The sequence below is a fragment of the Pseudophryne corroboree genome, chromosome 6, assembly GCF_028390025.1.
Source record: "Pseudophryne corroboree isolate aPseCor3 chromosome 6, aPseCor3.hap2, whole genome shotgun sequence".
NCBI classification, from domain to species: domain Eukaryota; kingdom Metazoa; phylum Chordata; class Amphibia; order Anura; family Myobatrachidae; genus Pseudophryne; species Pseudophryne corroboree.
Genome location: NC_086449.1, coordinates 484,828,717 through 484,849,644, shown reverse-complemented (window position 1 = coordinate 484,849,644; position 20,928 = coordinate 484,828,717). Strand labels below are relative to the sequence as shown.

General features: G+C 41.4%; 1 protein-coding gene across 5 annotated transcripts in view; it reads right to left on the bottom strand.

Annotated features, from left to right (window-relative positions):
* Positions 1 to 20,928, bottom strand: part of IMMP2L (inner mitochondrial membrane peptidase subunit 2) — a 1,700,471-nt gene that overhangs the window by 1,380,769 nt on the left and 298,774 nt on the right. The window lies entirely within an intron of this gene.

The following is a 20,928-nucleotide window of genomic DNA, read 5'->3' as shown; positions in this document are numbered from 1 at the left end:
AGGTACTTGAGAGCATACCCAACAATCGGTCTTATTTAACACATTACCCACTAAGGAGTGATAGTCACTCAATGGATGCCGGTCCATATGGATATTAAAACTGGATTGGCATTACTTTGTTACAGAGCCTACAGATACAACTTTCTTTTTGAACTAACATTCCTTCACAGTTGTTTACAAATAACATGGTTGTTAGATCGTGCCCGGTACTCGCCTTTGCTTGGTGATTGGGTTGCTATTGGAAATTTACACCTCCGTCTCAGTCATCAGGACCTTTCTGGATCCTTTCTCGACCTCACTGGTACTCTCACCGAAACAGACTGCTCTGGTCAACATCATGGTTAGCGGGAAAATCCATGTCACAGTCTCTTGGGGCAAGTCCATCTTACAGGAGGAGAAAAGAAGAAATTTGTAAAGGGGGTATAAGAAAATCAGTTTGAGGGGGAGAGAACTCGTTACGATAATAAGTTCTCTCGTTTTGTTGTTCTTTTTGTTCTGCTGTCCTCTCAAAGGTGTTGTCTCTCAGTCTTCCAAACGAACATTCTGGTGATGCAATATTCCTTCCTAACCGGCGATCTTTCTGTAAGGAGCAAAATCTGGCATTACCATTGGTTAACACTTAGGGGTGACATACCATCTTTAAATCATGGAAACATGAGTGAGGAGAGAGAGAAAATAAAAAACAAAAGAGATAGAGAACAATTCATGTGCATATATACATTACATAACCCGACAATAACCACCAATAAGAGAAGAGAAACAAAGCATTTTTAAACGTTGTCAACATTAAGAAAACATTGTCAGACTATTAGGCTGTCGTATCTACGTGTCTAATGGTTTCCTTGAGCAGTCCCTCCCCACCAGCACTTTCATTATTCCACTGTCTGTATCTGGCCAGAATACATTGTGGTGGATAGGTCATGCTGGGGTTTGGTAGACTTCTGCAAGGACCAAGCGAATATGCAATGTTTGAATTCTTACCAATAATCGTCAGAGATGGGGATAGAGAAAGAAAAAAACATTTTTCACAAATACATTTGCAACGTTTAACCTGGTCATTCCTGTGTCTTCAGTGAATGACCTCCCAATTTATTAACCGTTACCTCAGGCTTGCCTCCATTCCTAATAATCACCTTTCCTGACTATATATTATAGGTGTGGCCCAAAATTCTTCCTATATGATCCCTGCTTGTAATTTGGTGTGTCATATTCATGCTCATTTTCATGTCTAGGGGGTCTAACTTTATGTGGGTTATTACAGTTACTGGCATAATGCCCTTCTCTTCTACAATGATAACAAACCCTGGGCTTCCTCCAAGTGTCAGTGAAATGGGGTCTTGGCTGATTTGATGCCTCCTCAAACGTTTGGATGCTCATCACCATCAACCGCTTTCCCTGTACCTACCTGATTCCTTGGATACCATGATTATGTCGTTGTCTAGGGAGTTGATATACCTTCTGTGAATCTTTGATCATACAGTTAGATCTTTCCTAGGATCTGGGTAATCAGACATGATTGATCTCAATTCTGTCCGGGACCAGGGATGGCGCATTGCACTGTCCTTGACGGGAATGGTTCCCTGATCGTCAGTCTTCCCATTGGGGACTGTGATCACCCTGACAGGACTAAACTCAATTACATCACCTTGTTTTGGTCTTACAATATGGGGTACATTTGTTTGTGCGTGATATAAAACATTGTACGTACCTGTGGACACGACCTCACCTGACCCTCCGTTAGGGGGTTTGATTATTGCCTTTACCAATTTGGTCGTGTCCACCTGGATGTTTTGTAGGATGGCTTCTGGAAGAGGTGCCGACATCGTTCTGGGCTCACTTTCTTGTTTGTATTCCTGAGGAAAGTTTAACATGGGGTGCGACTTGCATGGGTTAATAGTTGTACATTCAACAGTATTACAATAATCATTGTTACATTCATTACACTTATTCTTATTATCTATACTACAGTTGCTAAGAGCATTTTTATTGTTCCACTTTTGTGCTTTTCTCTCCGCAATCAACTCCTCTCCTGCAATGTATGGTGGGGGAGGAGCTGTGGCAATCAACTTCCTGACTGCCCCAGATCCTGCCGCCAGAGCCAAACCTCTCTGTATCTCACCTTCCTGGTGCCATAACTGTAAGTAATCATGATGTTGAATTCGTCTCTTTGATGATTTTACGAGACATATCCTCCTCCTTAAATTTTGTAACACCTCTGGACTGAAGCTACCTATTCTTGGGAACTTGTCCCTGTCTTGTACAGTCATTCTCTCCCATTCATCACATAAAGATTCGGTGTGAATTCCATATTTTTCACACATTACATATCGTGCCGACCCAACTGGTCGGTTCACAGAATCAACCTGAACCAGGGTTGATCGCCCCCTACCTGAGCAACTGGCCCCCATAGTCTGCAGGTGTTGCTTAGTCCTCCTTGGATCTCTGTATCAAGGTTTTCAGCAAGCCTTTTCAGACAACCAAATTACTCCACAGTAGGCCGGCGGTGGCGGTTTACCGAGTACCCCACTCACTCGCCCACCTCGACCAATACGACCTGATCACACCGACGTGGTGCTGGCGTACTCGATACAGGGCCCCTATGGAACCTTCAGTTTACTGGAACATATGAGGGTTACCCGCAGGACACTTACTCTTTCCAGTAAAGGTGGGGTTGTTAGATAGTTCCTGAGTGACCAGCGAACTTCCCTTCCAAAAATAAAAAATTACACAAATCACGTCAGAATGTACAAATAGCGTTTGTGACCACTTTACTCTAATGGTATTAGGTCAGATTACTAACTACTGCACACAATTACGTGCGGTCCAATCGTTCAGTACACGAGCACTACTTGTCATGTACTGAAAGACCAATGGAATCGATGTTTCCGGCCGCGATTCCTTCAGCAAGAGCTTATGGCCTATATGGGTTCTGCACCAACACCCCAGGCGTTGTGCCACTGGACTTTTATAGCGGACCTTTTACCTTACGACCTCCTGGTCTTGTTCCTTATGACCTCCTGGTCTTGTTCCTTATGACCTCCTGGTCTTGTTCCTTATGACCTCCTGGTCTTGTTACCTTATGGTCCGCTATACTCTAATGCTCAAATATTATTTAACCAGGGATGCCTCCCTGGCCACCGTATATGTCACTTACACGTATGTCCCTTGACGAGTACCCGGCTTTCTTTTTGGTTCCACCTTAAAGTTATATAAACTTTTGTATACAAAACACACTCACTCAACACATGTACACTTTGTTTCTATATCTATTTCTGCGCAGAAATTGTCTTCAGGCCAAGAGTGTTACCAATTAGGAGCAGGATCTGTTAAACTAAATTTCAGATTTTCCAAAAATAGATTTGCGTTATTTACCGCTTCGCGTTATCTATCGCTTTTGCGCTAATTATCGCTTTGCGCTAATTCAACTTTTCGTGACTTGGGCTACATGGGCGTAACCAGACGCTACGTTGCGTAATGTACGCTGCGTGCGTCCTGCCTTTCGGATTGCGTACACTAGTCTTTGTTAGTGACACGTGTACGCAATGCAAAGGATCCACCGTAACACAATATATATTTTATCAATGTAGATGATCCCTGATCATCTACCGCAATCCACACTGACTGCCTTATCTCCTAGACAAATCGTGTGTTGTTCTATACTTTAACTATTACCTCTACTATTAAATAACAGCAAATCTCTTTTTAGCACTTTCTATCAACTATAAAATTTGGCAAACAGGAATGTGAGATGTGAAACTTACACAGATGAAAATGCAATTCTAAATTTAATCTAATAACATACATTGATGTAAGCACACGCATATGAAATTACATATAAGTACCAATCACTATTACTTATGATTGACTATGATATAGATTAAATAAATGCATAAAAAAAAAACCTCATTAAATGATGATTTCTTTTTGACAGTGGATGGCTGATTGTTTCCTGAGTCAACTGAAAACCAGCCGCTCAGAAAAAAAAAAAATTTTTTTTTTTTTTTTGACCTTCCCAAAATGGCCGCTGCTCCTCCCCCTTCCACCTCCATGAGGGTCACACAAAATGGTGGACAGACCATGCGGCCTCTTGTCACAAAGAGAGTCATCATTCAAAACTCCTAAAGTTATTCTAGGCCTGAGTGTGTAGTTGGCACCAAATTGAAATAAAAACCAGATTTTCAAAGACAATAGCGTACTGTTCTTACCTCCGGTTACCGGGTTCCTTCAGCACTCTTTATCTAAGCGAAGCAGACGCTTATCCCGTCAGCACTGTGAGACAACCTCCCACCCTTTGCTGGAGGGATAATGTCTGCTGATCTACCTAGTGCAGATATGAGAAGTATAGGACGAGCCCGCAATTGACAATGCTAAATTCCTTGTCGTATAAACAACCCTTTATGAAGCTAAGAACACTGTACGCTGTTTGCTCAAGAAGTACCGTAATGGTACTTCTATTGGCGTAGCGATCGCTCAGCCGTAGGCGAGACGCTCAAGCGTCACGTTCGCTCACGGCCCAGTGATCACAGGACACGTTATTGGCTATGTCTAGGGGAAAGATTCGCTGTAGCGTAGCTTACGCTCGAGACCACGAGGAGGTCACCAGCGATGCAGACGCTTACAACGCTATACCTTTATGTTAAAACCTTATACCAATGAAATACACAGAATACCTTAATGTGAATACAGGGTGTAAGTGCAAACTTGTGTAACCTGACTATCTACAAAGCTGCTTGTGCGTCACCGACGCTCAAGTGAACACTTAACACTATAGTAAATACACAGATACTGGTTTAGGTTCCAAGGCCTATTAACTGTATTATATCTAATATACTTGTAAAAGGGGATAACAGTACATATGATACACTACAGTATAACAAAGACTTCCTAACCACAGAACTAAACAATAAATACAAAAAGACAATACTACACTGACCTAAATGCAATACAATACAATGCTATAATACTATGAGATATATAAGAGAAAAGAGGAGAGAGAGATAGAGAGAGAGAGAGAGAGAGATTGGCTCACAGAAAGACAATGATTACATTAAATAAGAGACAACATGGTTGCAGATAAAACTACACATGTGAGAGACAATCGCTGCGCAGTTAGTCAATGCTGAATACAGCATGGGATGGAAGCTAGACTCCATTTTGAGAAACCTCCACTTGATTCCAAAGACCACACCACATGGCTGAAAGGGGGGAGGGGAAGACATCCAGCAGCAGCCATTTTATATTTGCAGGTCCAAACACATGGCACTCTATACTAAACCACAATCACATAGCAGAAAACACAAGACTCCATTTTCTTCCAAAATGTCCAAGCCTCAAAACAATGCATATGTTCTGATTTTACAATTCCAAACCATCTAAAACACCTTTCACAATGTAATCCAACTTCCTAGAACCATCTCATAATTTCACATCCCAAACAACTTCAGTATCTCAATAACCAGAGCATATTCATCACAAGACCAGATCACAATGTAATTAACACAAACGTAACTGCATGGTGGTATTTATGATTAACAGGATATATATTATAACTAACCAGCACAATCTATTTTAAATCTCCATTGGCAAACAAATACCACAAATATTATGCTACAGATTGTATACTGTTCCAATTTATCACAGACTTCACAGAGTATCCACAAACACCCAACAATCACACAACCAAGTTACAATATCCTATTTAAACCAGAAAGCAATCTATCTGTTTCCTTATCTAGCCATGTGAGGTTCAATACTTAGCCTTTAGTTTGGAAGATGTCCTGGGGATTCAGCCGCCATGCTGCTTGGTGCCAGGTAGCTGTGTGTGTGTCTGTGAGTGTAGCTACATTACATCTGTTCTCTGAGGCCACACCTGACCACTACCTTCCTGTTTGACCAGTACCTGGGGGAGGGGTCTTTCTTTCTCCTTTGTATTGAGTCACCATTCTCTTTGTATATGCTAATCAGGTTCAGCCCTGAAAACTTAGTTGATCATCCATTGTTCCCAACAAAGCTGATCTTAACTTTTATACATATAATCATATCTATCCGCTGCAATGTCCCACGACAACACAATAGGTCTCAAACTAAACCACACCTTATTCTGCTTGCTTCAATACCAAACATGATGTGTTTATCTGGTTCGGTTCGAATGATACACATCCATGACATTAATTCATTAGCCAATTCTAAATCTCCATGATGTCTGGTGCTGTTCATTATTATAACCATGTACTGTATGAAACAAGTGCCGAATCCATCTCTGTGCCATGTCCGAGCAAATGCGTGTGTTTCCATATATTGCTGTGCTCGCTGCGCATATTTGCAAGTATAGCGACTTATATGTGTGCAGTTTATATGGTCTCTCTATGTAATATTTTTGACTTTGACACATACTACACCCCTTCAGTGGGTTAGCATCTCTTCACAAATCCAATTGTAGTTGTAGTTGTTAGTACTATTCTGAAGTGTCTTTCATAATCAGATACTTATTTGTCCCATAAATAGTCTGAAATAAGTAATTTACCCCTACTTCACCCTCACAAGGCCATTAAGTGGTGAAATGCATCGGAAGGTACCACTGGGCTCCACACCAGATCTATCAAGGACCCAGGAAGGAGCCCATTTTTGCCAACAAAACCTCCCAGAACCTGCCTGGATACATGAGTGCACTTGCACCCCCCCAACCTACCTACAGGACTCACTAAAATTGTCAAGTGAAGTAGGGGTAAGTTAATTATTTCAGACTGTTTTTGGAACAAATAAACCTGCGATTATGAGAGGCACTTCAGAATAGTTCTAATAACTACAACTACTATTGGATTTGGAAAGAAACGCTAACCCACTGAGGAACCGTAGTAATATAATAGGATGAATCTCTACAGGCATATGTTTTTGTGCTAATCATATACTGGACTTTACTGAAGTTGGCACATAACTGTCCATCTAAGTATATATTTAACTTATTTTTATATTCTACTTTTATATAATTTTTCAATATATACTTTTGCATTTTATATATTGTATTTTATATAATTTTTAACCTTTTCCTGTTTAGATTTTATTTTTGTTCTTTTTTTTAATTATATAAATTGTCATTTCTATAATCATTCATGAAAGAAAACTAAAATAAAAATATTAAAAAAAGTGAAAATTATATAAAAATAGAATATAAAAGATGCAAAAATATATACTACAGTATACCGGTATTAGGACAATGAACATTGTATTCTTTATGCAAAAAAATGTGAAATTTTTTTTTATTAATTGCTTAATACAAGTACTGGCGCTACAACTGTGCTGATTCTCTAAGCTGCTGTAAGGTGAGAGATAGTCAATCCCTAATATGACTAAAGGTAACAATATATTAAAAAACAGCGCTAAAAATAAATCTGAAAACATATAAAAATTATTCTCAAATGAAACTTAAAAACGAGGTTGGTAAGTATGCTAAAATACAATAAAAAATTGTATTTTAGCATACTTACCCACCTCGTTTTTAAGTTTGATTACCACTATTAAAGGAAGTTTGCCTTTCTGCTGCTATATATGTATAAATAAAATTATTTTGAGTTTATAAATATAATTAAATCTTAACAAGTGTTTATTGTATGGATAATTGATATCCTTACATAAGAGCCATTTGAGCCCAGCACTAGCACGTTTGATAAAGCTGCCAAATGTCAGCGAAACGCGTAAGGGGACTAGCCTTTGAACCTGACGCCACAAAGCCACCTAAAGGACACTTCCGCAGTTGTCGTCATCTTGGACATTTCCAGCTCATGGACGTGGAAAAATAATACAGGGAGAACCACCAAACACTTGCATCGGATCGGAAACAGCATCTGGACCCATGCTAGGTGGGATACCCGGCCAATCCACCAAATATCTGGTAATTAAACCAACAAGTTTGAACGCATCTGCATACCGTAAAATAAGGATCCTGTTGATAATGTGACTGGTCACAGGGACATTAATACTATTGGGTGTGCCTACACACATTATTTGTTGGTGGTCAGAGACTGGCTATAGAGGCTCTCAATTCATGGTTTCATTTGAGAATAATTTTTATATGTCTTATTATTAAACTGATGTGACTTATTTTATGAAATCACCTGTTTTCAGATTGTATTCTTTATATATGTCCACCTGGAGATGGAAAGATATTTCTACAAGAAATTGCAGACACTGTTGCTGGCCTGGTTCTGGAACATCAAAGAGGGCTCATCCTCGGGGATTTCAATGCATGGGTGGATGATGAGCTCTCACGCCTTGGCCAAGACCTCCTGTGCACAATGAATGGTCTGGGCTTCACACAGGTCATTCCCTCTGCCACACATAAAAGTGGTCACACTCTCGACCTTGTCTTTCAGCTTGGATTAAAAGTCACTGACCTAAAAATAAACCCAGTCATCTGGTCAGACCACTACTCCCTCTGGTTCTCAGTTGCAACCCCTCAAATAAGATCTCTGCCCGTGGAGTTGACCAGGTATCGTCCAAGGAGGGGTATGACTCCCCAGGCTCTTGCAGCAAATCTGGATCTCTCTGCTATACTGGGTGCCTGTGCAGATCCCTGTTCCCTAGACCGTTATTATAATAGGGATGTTATGGCTGCAATTGATATTATCGCCCCTGTGCGTTTAAGACCTCGTAAACCACAACGTCAAGCTCCATGGTTCGACAACAGTGTTAGTGAGCTCAAGAAAAGGGGGCGTAGACTGGAAAGACGATGGAGGAAGACTAACCTAGTGGATGACAAAATAAAACGAATAAAGCATAACGAAGAATATCAATCGACAATCACTCGTAAGAAAGCACAGTTCCTGTCAAATGAGATCACAGCAGCAAATAGGCCAGCTCAACTTTTCCGCACAGTGGAGATGCTTTGCAAGCCAGCATGCCTGCAGACTGATGAGACCCTCTCCCAGGCAAGATGCAACGAGTTTGCAAACTTCTTTGCAGATAAAATATCCACCATCCGGGCTGGAATCTCCACAGTGCCATCAAAGGAGTGCCAAACTACAAAGCCTGCCAATATAAGCTACCTGCCTTCATGGACCAGCTTTGATCCAGTGGATGTAAAGGACACTGCTGAAATTGCTCGGATTTTGCGTCCCACCACCTGTGATCTGGACCCATCCTCAACCAAGCTTCTAATAGGTTGTATGGATATAATTGGTCCTGTCTTTACAAAAATTGTTCAATGCTCTTTGCAGACAGGCATTTTTCCTGAACCCCTAAAGGAAGCAATTGTTAGACCGCTTCTTAAAAAACCTAATTTAGATCCCGACTGCATGACCAACTACAGACCGGTATCAAACCTTCCTTTCCTAGGAAAGGTTATTGAGAAAGTGGTTGCAAATCAACTGGAAACCCGCCTGACAACCCATGATATTTATGATCCATTTCAATCAGGATTCAGGAGAAGACATAGCACTGAAACAGCCCTGGTGTGTGTGTTAAATGATCTTCTGATGGCAAAAGACAGAGGTGACTGTTCAATATTAATCCTTCTGGATCTCTCGGCAGCATTTGATACCGTGGACTATGGGCTTCTGATTGAGCGACTGATACATTTCTGTGGTCTGGATGGCACAGTCCTAAGCTGGTTCAAATCATTTCTCACAGGCAGGTCACAGAGAGTATCATCTGGATTATACTCATCTAGTGTTCACTCTAGGATTTTTTTAGGGCAGGGTGCTGAGCATTGAAGAGGGCACATTTTTTTTTTTTTTGAAGGGCACATTTTTGATGTGACGCTTTGTACACAAAGCATAGCGCATATGTTTATAGTTTTTGTACATACATTTTTCCCTTGGTAAATCATATACCCATGCATACATATAAGACACCTAACATCTGTACTGAGAAACATACTGTATATGTCCAGTCTTCTATGTGTTATAAAACAGAAAAGTTAAACAATGGGTTAAAATATATAGGAAAAAAATAAGTCTGTTCTACTAGGGAAATACTGTAAGCAGTACATGCTCACTGCTTACCCTGTTCTTTCCCTCTTTATCAGAGTGCTGTGTTATGTACAGTGCCTCCTCTGCCATCCAGTTGGCTAAGGATAGAAATTGTGTTCCAATTTCAGAAGTAGGCAAGGAGTAGACAACTACATTGTAACATGCACTCTGACTGTTGCATTCTGTATACAAGGGGGCGATTTATGGTCCTGCAGGGTGCACTGAAAAAGGGCAGGGTGCTTTTTTACATTTCAAAAATGGGCAGGGTGCAGCACCCTGCTGAAACAGCCTAGAAGGAACACTACTCATCACCACCAGTGCCATTGCCATGTGGTGTCCCACAAGGTTCTATACTATCTAGTGATGAGCGAGGTTCGGTTTTACTCGGTTTTACTCGGTTTTACTCGGTTCTCAAAACGGCATCTTATTGGCTATCCAAAACACGTGACATCCGTGAGCCAATAAGATGCCGTTTTGAGAACCGAGTAAAACCGAGTAAAACCGAATCCGCTCATCACTAATTACTATCCCCCATGCTTTTTGCAGTATACATGCTCCCATTGGGCGAAATAATCAGGCGCCATGGCCTGGTCTACCACTGCTATGCAGATGATACACAACTGTACTTGTCCTTTGCTCCGGGCACTGATAACCCAATAGCAACCCTAAATGGCTGTCTAGCTGAACTACAGGAGTGGATGAGCGCCAGTTGGCTGCGACTGAACCCGGATAAAACAGAGGTCCTTATGATACGACCGCAACATCAAAGAACAAGACTGCAGCATAGACAACCAACTGGACTTACACTCAGGGATTCAGAATTACAGACCAGTGATCGTGTGCGGAATCTTGGCGTTGTCCTGGATGGTGGCTTGACACTTAAACATCAGATATCAGCCACAATCAAATCCTCATTCTTTCACCTGAGGAACATAGCCAGAATCAAGCACTTAATTCCCTCAGATGATATGCCAAAAGTCATACATGCATTTGTATCATCTCGTTTAGACTACTGTAATGCCCTCTACCTTGGTCTACCAGCAAAAGAATTGCACCGCTTACAGCTGGTGCAAAACACAGCTGCCAGGCTATTAACCAACCAGCCCCGTTCTAGCCACATAACACCCATCCTCTACTCCCTTCACTGGCTGCCTGTACGATGGCGAATCATCTTCAAGATTGGCTTACTGAGTTTCAAAGCATTACATGACGAAGGCCCAAGGTACCTGAAACAGCTTCTGACTCCATACTGCCCCACTCGATTACTGCGATCTGTAGATGAAGGACTTTTAGCAGTACCTAGAATCTACCGTAATTCATCTGGGGGTCGAGTTTTTAGTCATGTGGCTCTGACTCTATGGAACTCACTTCCCCGCACAGTGCGAGAGGCCCCAACTATAGAATCCTTCAAAAGTAGACTCAAGACTTTCCTGTTTACTCAAGCATTTCCATAATGTCCCTTTCTTCATGCTTCTGTATTTTATGAAAATGTACTTCATTATTTTCTGTACTATATTATGCTATGTATCTGTTAAGCGCCTTGAGTCCTATTGGAGAAAGAGCGCTATATAAATAAAATTATTATTATTATTATTATTATTATTTTCATGGAAATATACATTCTAATTGTGTAATACTAATTAAGTAATTTTAATTAAGACATTTTTTTGAATTTGCTTATTATAATATAAAAAAATATTCTATACGGTCTGAGTAGGTCTGTTATAAATTAGGGATATCTTGATTTTTAGTTTTGCTTCATTTTGTGGGAATGAAGGCGATGTCAGATTAAACCATGTGGAGGCCCCCAGGCAGTCAAAATCTCGGGGACTCCCTCGCAAATTATCTTCAAATATGTTTTACCAACCAACAGTCGACAATCTGGAAACTGTAATGTGAATCTGTTGTATATGGTTTATGAATGGGTACATTACATTAATACAGTATTTTCTCTATAGAATTTTCATTTGTTTGAGTTGATTGTTTTCTATCTTTTGAAAACAATTTAAGAAAGCTTGATTGTAATTTTCTTTCAAGATCAAATCAATACTATTTTCATCAGTTGACACGGGACCCTTAGGCCGGTTCCTACTCTGCCTATTTGGTAATTCGGCAATGAGTGGAGGACCTCACCTTCCCGGAGAGCACCAAACAGTGTTGACTGACTCATAAACACAAGTGCAGCCCCTTTTCACATCATATTGTTCTAAGGCTTCTCTACAATGCCATCCAATGTGCTGCTGGCTAGTATTCAGCTGCAGACCCCACACAGCTCCTTTGCACATGCGTGAAGCTCCGTTGTCTTCTGCACATAGGTTAACCATTGCATGTTATACTCTCAAGTTGTTTGAATGGAAAGGCAACTTAGTTATCCCATGATTTGATATCGGAAGGCAGTTGATGCTGGGCTTTGTATGTCCATCTTTACTAGGATGAGGTTTAAATCTCACCAGATATAAAAACCTTGATCAATTGATGACCAGCAGTAAACTAGTCACCCATAACAAAAATGAACATGCCCTTTCACACAGAAGTCACCACATGTTCAACAAGTGACATTTATATTAGAAACACGTAAGAGGAGAATATTTGCACCACAGGAGTCTCCAGCTGGACCATAACTGACACAAACCTGTGAAACTGTTACACAGAGATCTATTTTGATAAAATTTTGATTCAGAATAAAGTAAGAAAAATTTAAGCCAAATATTGAAATGTATGTATTCACTGGGATGAAAAGAATGTTAGGCATTAGTTCTAAAATAGGACCAGCTACATCACGGAAAATTAATCCCAAAGGAATTTAACTTCCTTTGATAAATCTTTGGCTTTTATTTTTCAAAGGTCTCAGACTTCTAAACTATTCTGCAAAAAAAAATAAAAAAAAATAAAAAAAAGTATACGACTTCTCACTTCTGAAGATTTGGCTTTGATTAGCCCAACTTATCTGACATAACACACATAATTGTGTCCATCAGTGATAGCTCACAGGCCACTGAGAGCAGAAAGCCACTGGCAATCTACTGTACAAGCGGTTACAGCGTGAAGGTTACATTTGTTCCAGCAATAGCATTAAACGATGTGTATTTCATAGGGATAACATTCAAATCTCACTATTACAGGAAAGGATTAAAACCTAAGCGCCTGTGTCAAATATGTCTATCTATATCTATTTTAACAAAATTAAGAAAAAACACATTACAACACAAATAAAATATTTGCAGATTCACTACACATAATGGTGTCATGTTACTATTCTGAGCAGCCTGTGAAAACACTAAATGTAAGCAGATCCCTGGTGACTCCATATATTTCCTTTATAATGTGAGAAACAAGTTTTTAATGAATGACCATTTAGCTTGGATTCAGTTGAATGAGCATTTTGTGAAGCACTAATTATTGCTGTCACCCTCTACCCTCCTTCAGTTCATGTTGCTGTCCATATGTTCTTTGGTTAAAAAGTACACCCTTATGACAAAAGAAAGTGCAAGTCACTTTATCATCCGATCTTAACCTTTTGTAAAGTATGAAAGACAGGCTTAATTGTCAAACAGCTGTTCCTGGCATTCCAATCCTGATCTAAACACCAGAGCTGAATTATCATGCCACAGTAATGCACGGTGTACATTAAATGTGTCAATTTAGCTGTAAGGTTTATAAAATGTATAGTACAGTAAGAGACTCAACGCAGTAAAAAGCTTTGCTCATATAGGAGATGTATTCGGGTGTGGTTCGTTTTATCGACAGTATCTAGGTCGACAATGTTTAGGTCGACCACTATAGGTCGACAGTCACTAGGTCGACATGGATGGAAGGTCGACAGGGTTTCTAGGTCGACATGTGCTAGGTCGACAGGTCTAAAGGTCGACATGCGGATTTATTTATTTTTGGGTGTCGTTTTCTTCGTAAAGTGACCGGGATCCCAAATTAGTGCACCGCGTCCCCTCGCATGGCTCGCTTCGCTCGCCATGCTTCGGGCATGGTGCCTTCGCTCCGCTACCGCTTCGCTCGGCACACTTTACCGTTCCAATCGTAGTCCACGTGGATCGTTAAGTATGAAAAAATAAAATAAATAAAAAATGTGAAAAACTCATGTCGACCTTTAGACCTGTCGACCTAGCACATGTCGACCTAGAAACCCTGTCGACCTTCCATCCATGTCGACCTAGTGACTGTCGACCTATAGTGGTCGACCTAAACATTGTCGACCTAGACACTGTCGATCTTCAGACCGGATCCCGATGTATTCATGTGACTGCCGGTCACATCCCCCTACATCCCAAAGCCTCACAATTCCAACGGTCGGCATGCCGACCAACAGGGACTATTCCCACTCGTGGGTTTCCACGACATCCATAGAGTGGAAATAGAAGCCGCGGTCGCCACTGAGCCCGCAAGGGGAGGGGGGGTTGATGAAGGGGAGGGGGGGTGGATGAAGGGGAGGGCGGGTGGATGAAGGGAAGTATGGTACCTCTCCTAAAAAAAGGCCTGGGCCCATCCTGGTGCCACTGGGCTATGGGCAGAGGCGGATTGGCCATAGGTTTTACAGGAAAGATTCCCAGTGGGCCGACGCACCCGTGGGGCCTGTTTTGTTTGAGGACATGTGGTCCTTTTTATAGACATAATGAATAAGATGCAAAATAATTTGCATATATGAAATGACTTTGCCACTTAGCCTGTGATTGCAGATGATCTAGTGTATGCTCTGTCTGCCTGCTTGGCTGACATATAAGATTGAGTGAATAGTGATTGGGATACGGTTGGTGTAATAAGCAAGAAAATATATCTTTCTAAAGAATGATATAGTTTCCTAAATTCTGAAGGTGTATCATATAATGTGCTCATAATATTTAATTGTATTTCTTTTTAACTTCCCCTTTGATGCTGGACATGCCCACTATCTGGAAAGTGTTGGGGGGAGGGTGCTGCTGCCATGGCTAGAACTTACACCTTTGGTGCTGCCCATGTGGGGCCACCAGTACAAATTTTTCCAGGGCCGCTTTTTGTTCCCAATCCGCCCCTGGCTATGAGCAATTAGGAAATAATGTCTGAGGAAGTGGTAAGTGACCATGACATGCGTTGCTTTTTTTTTTTTTTTTGCAGAGGAGACTAAAGGGCCCCATACGGACCGTCATGTCATATAAGATTTCGTCCAACCTCCCAGCAGCCTCCCCGTTGGTAAGATAGTATTAGATATATCATATGCAGGTTTTTTTGCATATGATGTATCTTTTACTATCCTATCTATTTACTGCAGGATCCGACATATCACGAGTGCTGCACTCGAATCTAGGGGGATCCGATCCGATGCCCACGGGAACGCGCATCCGATCGGTGGAAAAGCACCCTGAAAATGCCTGATTTCACCCAATATATCAGGCCGATTGCCTGAATTTGGCTGAAATCGGGCATAATCGGCCTAGTGTATGGGCCCTTAAGGGGTATATTCAATTGAAGTCGGATCCATTCCGACATTCATTTGTCGGAATGGATCCGACCTGGGATATTCAAATGACATCTCAATTCGATTTTTAAGAAAGGCGGGGGAGACGGGGGAGAGCCGCAAGCAGACGAGGGAGAGCAGCGCTACAGCAGTTGTCAAATGAGGGGCTGTATGTTATCTGAAAGCTTACAGTATTTCTCTTAATGTGGTGCAATCGCTATTGTCAGTCACTGTGATACTTACTCGAGCTCCCTCTCATCCACTAGTAATAGAATTATTGTCAGCCAATCACACGTCTTCAGACAGCTTGGGTATGGGATCCCATCAGTCAGGATGCTGGTGGTCAGATTACTGATAGCGGCATCCCAATGGTGAGAATCCCGACACATTTAGGTAAATTGGTTTACCCTCCCCGCAGCCTAACCCTAATCGGCATACTTACGTTTGGGATGCTGACTGACAGGATTCCAGCATTAAGATTCTGAATAGTGTCATGATTCCGGTGCCAGTCTTCTGACCGCCGGCATCTAGACCATTGGAATGCCAAATACATCCCCTTCAGACACAACCAAGTAGAGTGTAATGAGAACAGTGATTGGCTGTGGGCCGTTAGATACCCAGAGTAATGAAAACGGGGGTGTATCACATGGCAGCTCCCTTCCTTTTGAGACTGCACCCCTCAGTGTTTGTCTAATGTCCCTATTTCAAAAATAAATAAATAAGGGTGGGTGGGGGCAGATTATCTACTAGTTAATGCTGCTTTTTGAGCTCTCTCTAGCCTGTAACATCCAACTCATTTTATTCATCAGTGTTAGCAGCAATTTGCAAAACCACTTTTTAATTAAGTTGGATGCTTCTATTCTTCACACATGGGCTGGATACTTGGCTATCAGCTGCAGGAAATACATAATAGCCATCAGCACTAGTACCTCGCTGGTTATAGGTTTTATACAGTAATGTTCCTGTGCTCCAATTGGTGTACTGGTTCAGCTTTTATTTTAATTATCAGATTGTGACCTTGTCTCTTCTTTGACTGCTGCCTGTACCGACCTCATCTGTATACCTAAATTGTATTTGGCTACTACAATACTCTGCTTTTTCTATCACTTGCTACACATGGCAAAATTCCAACTGTTGCAATTTCCAAACACAGTACAGTATGTGACTGTTCTCTGTACTGCTAAACTATGTTACCGGTTACCTTTGGGTTCTACAGCCTTCTTGAAACTCAGACTGTTGAATAGTCTAAAGCTGGGTACAAATTAGATGACCTGTGTACTCAGCCGACGGCAGTGACATAATGATATATCGTATGGCCCATACACAGTGCACGATCTGGGGAACATCCGCACAATAAATTCCCCTGCCGCATCCAAATGCATGGGGTCGTCAACCACATTTCAGATTGGGTTGCATGTACAGCAGATCTAAAGATGCGACAGATGACACACAGGAGTGGGTAATAGTGCGTACACATTTGACCATTTGATTGATTTCTCATTCGAAATCAGACAATCATTCAAAAAAATCAGATAATGTGTACCCATCTTAAGCCAGGTATGTCCAACTTACAGTAGCTGTGCTCTACTTTCATGGGACAGAACTAGCTATGATCTACTACACCTTCCCACCAACATTACTAATTGTAAAGTGTATTGTTCTGAGCAGTTGTAAACAATTTAAAATGTTTGGTTATTTAAAAAAAGAAAAAGAAAGAATAATTATACCTAATAAATTAATGTATGCCCATATCACATAATGGCACACAGTGCCCATAATGTGTACTGGTGGTTAGACCTAATAAAGTTTAAATGAATGTGTGCCCATATAGCATAATAGTGCCACACAGTGTGTTAGTGGACATGTAGTGCTGCTTACTATGCAGGCTGGCATGTTAGCTAATCTGCATTTTCCCACTGTCGGTGAGGTGGTAGGCTGGAAGCAAGGGACAGTCTGCAAATTATTTGCCATGATATAAGTCTAGTCAAACACAGTTGAATACACTTGTGTTGTGGCAAGTAGTTTTAGACCACCACTTTAGACTACACCAATGGGCAGTCTACAAACTACTTGCAATTGTCGGAGCATATGATCTACAGCACCTCAGTACGTCCTGCGATTTTCTGGTCAATAGCGATAGACACATTGGACATCCCTGGTGTATGCTATGGCCATGGTATTTCTCAATCCATTAGTGCAACATGCTGCAACTCTCCAGTAATACCTTGAAGTAGTACCTGAAGGTCATTTCCACTGAAACTGCACCTGAAAAACTAACACAACTTTGAGTTTAAGTTCAGGGGAGAAGAAAACCTTATGAAAGCCATTTCTGATCATTTATCTTGGGCACGGGCTTTGTAATAATATATGTAACTTATGAAGTGATACAAAGCTGATCGTGGATGTCCGAAAAAACGCAAAATCTCTGCCAGCACAGGCGTGCCAGGCCATCCCTCCCCCGGCAGATGTGTGAAAGCATCGCACAGCAGCGATGCTTTTGCACTTGCCGAGTAGCTCCCTGCCCACGCAGCCTAGCTGCGAAAACAGGTGGCTACCCACCATGTTTAGGGTAGCAGCTGCTGCACGTGACGTCAAGCAGCCGCTGCGTCCCTCCACAAATTTTCCGGACAAGACTGCCCCCAATACAATCGCAATGCTGCTGACACGCCTCCTCCTGTCCCGCGACTACCTCTACCTGTCAATCAGGCAGAGGCGATCGCACAAGAGAGATGGCGTCGCATCTCACTGTGTGCTCACGCGCAGTGCAGCTTCTGCGCGTGAGCACACTACACCGAGCATCAAACTGCGAACACTCCAGTTCCAGTCTAAATTAGGCCCTTAGTGTGTTCTCCTTTGTTGAGTGGTAAGATTTATTCCTGGACCATGAAAATAAGACATATATCAAAACAGCATAAAATGCATAGAAAGCAAACGTTTTAACACTGGTGGTGCATTACAAATCAAGTGTCCTAAAACTGTAAATAATCTTTACTAATATTTATAAAATAATCCAGTTTATTATCACATTTCATATATTAAAAGCAAGATAAATGACATATTAATGATGTGACTAAAATAACAATATTGCTGCGCACCCTTATTATACCTCAATAACTCTGTATTATACTTGCCCTGTACTTACAATAAAGATATTTATTCAAGACTATGCTAAATTATTAATTATTTAGTGGAAGTAAAATAATTGCAGTCTGTAATTATTCAACAAGAAATCTAATGTAGCCAATGGTAACTACAGTATAACATTAATAGGGAAGCACTCTTTTTCTTAAGAGTAGTTTCCTAGTTATTTACATTAGTCTGTAATCTAGAAACATTACCTTTTCTGGAACAACAATGTATATTATTTATAAACAAATTCTTATTATGCATAGGTTACCACAGTGGTTCCCAAACTGGGGTGCCTTGGGGTACTTGTAGGGGTGCCTTGGGTTGGTGATCCAGGACCAATTCAAATTATGTATGGACACTGTGATTGGCAGCCACCATCACTGGTTTTGCCTATCATAATATATATAGATAAACAGCAACGTAACCCTGTCCCCCACCACATAACTGATCCTAAGGATGACATCTAAATACAATTTATTTAATGTTATTTTTTTTTTCTGAGTTTCATAATAAGAAAGTTTTGGCCTAGTGGTGGCGTGAAAATAATTCTGATACCCTAGGGCGTCGTGTTTCAAAAAAGATTGGGAACCATACATTTAGTTTGTAAGTAGATGGAATGAACTAGATTTTTAGTTATAATCTACTACGGTTCAGTCTATCCTGTAAGTAGGATAAATTTCTCCAATCTTCAGTGCAGGTTTGCCCTTTACAATTATTCCCACTCATATAATTTAAATATGCATCAATACTGTGTACTAGGGAGGCCAATCCTGGGCCATTTTTTCAATTCCAGGTATCGGGATTGAAAAATGGTCAATCCAGGAATTCCCAGGACACCCGGGATTGGCTTTTCCCTATGTGTCTGCCCCTCTCGCCACGCCCGGCACACATAACTCACCATACAATGGCGGCGGGAGGGTAGGAAATATCCTCCTGACTCGGCGGACAGGTGACTGCGCAGCGTGACCTGTCACTGTATGTCACACGCTGCACAGGGGGAAACCCATAAATCGCTAAACTTTGGGTAATGTTTGCTTCAGACATTAGCTAGGCAGCATTGCATAATGCACATACATATATGTATCTGTTTTCTTTTAATACTTATTATTGAAAGAAAAGCATCACAATTGTGAAAAAATGTGTACATTATACAGAAAGTCTTACAAATGTATACCAGCCTACCTAATACAAATCTGTACATAAAGCAGCTATTCAGAATTGGGGAACACAGAGGGAGCTCTTCCCAGCTTTTCTATCCCTGTGAAAGTCATCTTCCAGCCTGTCTGTAGGCAAAGTTACATAGTGCTGCTGAGCTGGGAGATCTCTGAGCGGCTGCTGCGCGGTCTATGAGAGGAAGCCTTATCGCATGAGCATGGCCGGACACCCTCAGCGGGAAAAGCATTATCCATGTACAACAGCCATAGGCGCCGCCAGAATTCACCCACAACACAGGGATTATCTATCAGCCAGGACAGCGGCTCCAAAGGCTTTATCAGCTTTTCGCAGCCTTCTAGCGCCCGCCACCCGCACGCACCAGCAGCAGAGTTATCATGCAGGGGAACCAGGCAGCATCTGAGCATCCTGAGGATGCTCAGCGCTGCCCGGCTTTAAAAAAACAAAGGGCCGCCTGATGCCTCAATCCCCGGGATTGAAGCTTCCAATCCCCGGACGTTTATTGGCCTAAATACCAGGATCCCGCCGACCCTGATCCCGGGATTGGCCACCCTACTGTGTACCTAAGCCTCTAACTTCATAAAATATTGGGTAGCAATGGCTTCATTTATACTTTTTATTAATATGTAAGATGAGGTTATTCTAGAACAATGATAAGAAGCAGAGGCCATTAGTTGTGGCCGGGTCAGACAGATAGTTGCTGTATTCATATAAATTATATGAGAGGAACAAATGGGAAGAATTATTGCATAAAGGGCAGACATAAACTCTTATTTTAATCAGATTTCATCAATTTTTTTCCTATCATTGCCAGTTTATTTAGCTACATTTAATATTTGCAATGCAGAAAAAAGAAGTTTATTTTTTGAACACATTCATAAAGATAAATATTTTAGAACAACTGATGGTCAGTAGTGCAATACAGGAGTTAAACAACTAGCTGTATTAGCATTTTATAGGGTCATTACCAGGTTGTGGATGGAAGCACATCTCTAACTACAGTATAATATGATATATGCATATAATTGTGGAGATGTGTCCAGTTTTACAGGACACATTTCAGCTGCAGCAGGCAGGGAATCTGTGTCCCCTGCGGGACAACATGTCTGACAGCGCTGGGACAGCTTGTCTGTCCCTAGCGCCTGTCAGTGTGCAGGAGCGGCGGCTGTCGGGTGCAGGGATTACACTTTTCCCTGCACCGGACTAGAGGCTGCGGAG